Source organism: Epinephelus moara, chromosome 4, assembly GCF_006386435.1.
Source record: "Epinephelus moara isolate mb chromosome 4, YSFRI_EMoa_1.0, whole genome shotgun sequence".
Lineage (NCBI taxonomy): Eukaryota > Metazoa > Chordata > Actinopteri > Perciformes > Serranidae > Epinephelus > Epinephelus moara.
Genome location: NC_065509.1, coordinates 31,687,245 through 31,693,088, shown reverse-complemented (window position 1 = coordinate 31,693,088; position 5,844 = coordinate 31,687,245).

The following is a 5,844-nucleotide window of genomic DNA, read 5'->3' as shown; positions in this document are numbered from 1 at the left end:
ATTTAACTGTAATTGGCAACTGGGTGGCGCTATAACAACAGAAAAATGCTTAAAAATGGCTAAAATGCGACCAATTGCTGTGGCTCCCCCTGTGGACCAATGTTTTGTTTTTTTTCTAATTTTTGGTATGACTAAGTCATGGTATGGTATGCTGTACATAATCATGGAAACTGTGTGTCATTCTGTCATTCTGTCTGTCCCACGTTTTTCTACTCACTGACGTGGTCAATCTACTGTACTTTCAATAAAGCAATCGTACTATCAATATCACAAAAACTCTGTCTGAATACACTGCTCTTCTTAATGGGTTCACGTGACTATTTAATCTGCAATTTCCTATGACCTGTATCCCAAACACACACCATGTGAAACTGTACGTGGGCAACTGTGCACTCAATGGGTATGGAATAGTAGATATTTAATGAGCACTTTTGGGGCATGCCTGAGGGCTAAGGTTTTCATTAAAACAACTGCTTATCTGTAATTGTTACACATATGAAAATAAAGAACATGGGCATTTCAACTTTAGGCAATTTACCTGCACACTCAATTCAATCCATGAATACTGCGGTCCAGAGTGGGAGCGCCTGTAAATGTTTCTGTGATTAAATAATGAACACATTGTCAGTCAGCATCATTAATCATGTGTTCTTGTACTCCTCAGGGCGGCTGTTTGGAGAAACCACCTAAAGCAGAGGTGAGTTTAAACCTTATCAATCATTACATTTACATATAACTTCATCTTACAGGGACAGTTCATCTCCAATCTAAACATATGTATTTTTCCTGTTACTCATAGAGCTAGATTGTTTTGGTGTGTGTTGCAGAGTGTTGGAGATATCTACTGTAGAGATGTCTGCCTTCTCTCAAATATAATGAAATCAGATAGCACTGGGCTTGAGGTGCTCAAAGTCCCAAAAGTACATTTGAAAAACTCAACAGTGTCTCTTATCAGATATCATGACCCAGTTCCTCAAGATAATCCACAGACCTTGTTGTGAGCAGTTTCATGTAGGATCAACTGTCTTTCTACTGAACTACACTCGTCAATTGTATCACCTCACAGAGGGAAGCATGTTGAATTGTTCAAATGTATTTTTTGGTGACATCTCTACGGCCGATATCTCCAACACTCTGCAATTCACACCAAAACAATCCAGACTAATAAATAGCCCTACAGGTAAGAGAAAAAATATGGATGTTGGGGTGAACTGTCCCTTTAAGAGATCAGTGTCCTGGTATCTAATAAAGCAAATCACTGCCAATACCAAATATAATGGATGACAGGTGTAGGGAGTGCACTGCTGACACAATGATTTTTTAAAATGAGCGACATTAAATGAATCAGCAACAATTTCAGTGACTAATAATCACAATAACTGATTTAAGTTGTTGATAAATAAAGCATAAATAGAAATAAGTAATATAAGATGTCACCTTGTCCTCTAAGATATTGTTATCAGTGATTTTGTTTTATTTTCTGATATTTTATGGACATTCTTAAATAGCAATAAACTAAATTAATCAATTAGCAACTGATAATGAAAATAACTGTTGGCTGCTGTCCTGGTGTCATCCACAGGTCCAGTTATTCACATTCAAACATCTTCAAATAAGCACAGAATACAGTCAATAAAATCTCATGTGTATGTAAAGTTGCACGGTAAGAGTTGCTTTTAAAAAAAGGTAGGAAAAACATGAAATATGTACAATAAAAAAGCAACAAAAGTTAGGAGATACAGATGTCAGAAATCAAATATCTGAGAGGAAAAAGCCTGACACTAATGGGGATGACGAGATCTATTATTAGTTGAAGGAAATCCTGAATTATTTGTCCATGTGGAGACAAATCTGGGGTAAAGTTCAGGACACACAACTGAAATTAAGTGATAAAACTATGATGGGAATAATAGGGCTTTTGTTAATTATCACAATATTTCATTCCACTAAGAGTGACTGCCATTTCTCAGTCTACCTTCAGGTATCTTTTTCACTACATTGAAATTAGGACATATATTATAGAATTTATTTTTAGATATTCAAAGCACAGGTTACAGTCCGTAAGTACAAACAGTGCACCCCCCTGCACCTGCTCCCTATCACTGCCACATGTCTTTTCCTGTGTGAGTGAGAGCATACTCTCCCCAGCCGCGGTGAACATATTGCCATTGGCCGCTGTCCAGCACTGGGCTGTGCTGATTGGCTGGCACGAGCTCTAATCGCTTACAATTGGCCCATTATCTGCTGCATGCCCCACCCCCACCCAGCTTAGGAACAAAGTGGAACAGTGGACACACAGAGAGGAAGGTGATGCAAGGTTTGTGATGCATTTTTGGCCCCCGTATCGAGTGCTTCCTGTGTGTAGCATGTGTGTAGCGTGTGTGGATGCGTGTCAGTGTCTACGTGTGCAGAAATGTGCGAGTTTGTGTGACAGCAGCGGCTGTGCGTGCAGCTTGGCTCTGCACTGTGTTCAGGTTTTTGAAGAGATATAACTCCGTGCCAATCCAAATAACGGGGGAATGACTCTGTGCATGTGTTAACAGTATGAAGGCTTGTTTGTGTGTGACTGTGAATATCAGTGTGTACAGTATGTGTGACAGGAGGATTATTATTTATTGATGAATAAATTGGCAGAGGAATGGGTATTTCTGCATCTTTAATGATGGGTTTTACACAGAGCGGCTGTTGACTGTTGGTGCAATTTATTGAATCTGGAAAGAAACTATTTGTCTTTAGTTCAGTTTATCTATAAATTGGTCTTACCATCAATTTACATCTTATGTAACACTTTACCCTGATGCTGATATCCAGTATCTTATCACGCATTTTAAAATTTCAGTTCCCTGCTGTTTATACTGGGTTATGCAGGCATTGAAGTGAATATCCTCTGAAGGTGGCTGTACTCTTCTTTCATGACCATGTTCATCAGCATACAGTATCAGTTATGAGGAATTAAGAGCCAAATGCACTGTAAAACTGAACTCAACCATGTTTTCTCTTTCCTTAATGGAAGACTCAAGATTTCAGACGAGATTACTTTTTAATCCTAACGACGAGCAGCTTTAAATGCAGTATATATCACAGGTGTGTAAGATTAAGTGGTTCCTTTTTGAAGGGGACCTTCTTTATTTTCTGTCATAAAAAAAAATGTCACAGTGTCAGATGTTCATATGAAATGTGGCCAAAGTTTTATATGATGAGGTAAACGTGTAAAAGTAATCTATGTGTGCAAAAAACTCAGGCTTCAGACTGTTCTGAATACTCTGTTTCCAACATTTTTAAAACTTTGGCTACAAGCTTATGTCAGAGTTTGGGAACTAATATCTTAATATCTTCATCTGCTCCAGGCACGCTACTGCAAGTGTTTACATTACTTACACTGCTACATGTAGCTACATGCTAACATCAGGGGAACATGTTATGTTTCAATTCATTTCATTTATTTATACATGAAAGGAATTAAAAGTAACATTGTGTGTTACAGTTTAAACCGGGGATGCGCGCAATTAGTTGTCTAAACGATTAACCGTCCGCCCCCTCGCTAGTGAGCACCAGAAATGTTAGTCGGTTAAACCTATTAGTGTTTTATTCACGTACAAGGCCGCCTAACTGTCATGCAGCTGCCCACCACTAGTGGGGGCTACAGAGCCGTCAGACAGCAGTCCCCCTTCCCGCGGTAATGCTCGAGTAGACTGGAGTTTTAAAACAGTACAGTGGAAAAGAAGTCCTCTCACAAAACCAGCAGCACTTTGTCTTTTTTGAGATGTTATATTATTTGTTAAATTTAAGTGAGTTGTTGTCAGATAATGTGCAGGGTTTACACCCATACTGCACAGAGCAAAATGGCTCTCAGTTCAGCTGAAATTTAATTATAAAATTAGATGTTGTTTTATTAAGTTTAAAGAGAATTGCTATCATTTTTGTCGGATAATCTGCAAGGTTCAATGTTCAATGCCATTATGCCATTAAACTCTGTTTTCATTGTGGGATACTTTGAGTCCACTATACCGGGTATAGTCATTCTCACTATACATTCGGACAGCACTACAAAATGGCGAACTCACTAGTGGATTATATTGTGAGTAGTGAGTGATTTCGGACACAGCCTTGTTTGCCATGTTGTTAACTTAACCCTGATTGTGGATCATATTCTTGCTGGAACATGCCTGGTTTTGTTTAGAAGCTTTTATTGTTGGTTTTCGCTATATTTATATTTATTCCCTGGTTGCAAGTACACTGCTACATGTAGTTACACGCTAACACCAGGGAAACGTGTAATCTTGGTTGCTGATTTTGTTTACTTAGCCCCGATTTGGGATCACACTCTCGCTAGAGCATATCCGGTTGTGAAGATTTTGGTTTAAAAGCTTCTTTTTTTGTGTGTTTTTTCATGGTAGTAAGAGCTGCTATAATCTGCCACGGTCATTCCCAAACTGCATGATGATGCAGAGACCCCAAAAGCCCAGATGCAGAAGACCCAGAAATGCTGACCAATCAGGGCCTTTGTCCACATAGTGATTTTTTTTTTTTTTTCAAAGAGTATATTTATGGCTTTTTTGCCTTCGTTAAATTTGACAGGATAAGCGTGAAAAGGGAAGAGAAAGGTGGAGGACATGCAGCAAAGGGCCACAAGTTGGAACTGAGCCCACAGCTGCTGCCACAGGGACATAGCCTATGTACATGGGGCATGGGGCAATGGCTCTACCAGGTGAGCTACTGGGTGCCCCAGTCCTTATAGCGTTTTTCTTCAGCAGAAAAGCGGTGGCGGTGGGGAGCACTTCATCCAAGTGCTTCATAAAGAAACGTTTGCAGCACATTTTTAATGACATGCTGTGCGTGGGTTTTGCTCATATGACATCAGTACCCTGACATTAATGTTAGCTAGGAGGCTAAAGCAAAGCTGCATTAACAGAAGGTTAACTACACACTTAACAACAAGCACGGTGATAAAAGAACAACATTCACAAGCAACATCCAGTGTCTGCAGGCCGATCTGCTCCCAAAAATTGACGTTCCAGTCTTTGCTGTGACAGTAGACCAACTAAAGGAGAAGTAGTGACATCACCAGCGGCTTTCTGAAAACTTCAAAGATTTTATACAAGAAGAATTCAGAGTGGACGCACAAAAAGAGCGGAGTGCTCGGAAAAAAGAGGCTGAGTGCAGTGTTTTATCTCTGCAGCTACATACACTCTGCTCAATGGGTTCAACGGGAAAAAGACAGCGGTGCTGAGAAGAAAATGCTTTGTGGACACAGGCCCTCAGAGCAGACTGGGCTTTTTCGGGAGGGGGGGCTTAAAGAGACAGGTGCTGTAATGGAGCGTTTCAGAGTGAGAGTGAATACAGGTGTACCAGCGCAGAAGGTATGAAGAAAATAAGTGTTTTTTGAACAGAGCTTGAGCTTTAAACAAGCTTACACAATTTCTTCAGGATCAATAGATAAGTATACCATAGCTGAAACGATTGATTATACCTTAATCTATCCATCTATAGATATATACATACATTGCACTTTACAGACTTGTAAGTGTTCGTCATACTTTTCTGAAATGCAATTTACCCATTAACTGACGCTTTGCTAAGTCCCATCCCTGGACGCGGACTGGCCAATCATAACGTAGCATCGGGCTGGCTCAGACCAGGGTCCGACAACAACACAGCTGTGCTCCATTGACTCTAATGCAGTCATTTCAGATTCCCTTCATTGTCAGACTGGTTTTGTGGATTTGGAGCTAAATGTTGTGCCTGGGGCACGTCGTGTATTAATGATATGTTTCTTCCCTGTTCCAAAACCAAAATCAAACCCTGAAAAGTGTAGGGTTAGCTAGCTAGCTACTGAAGATATAG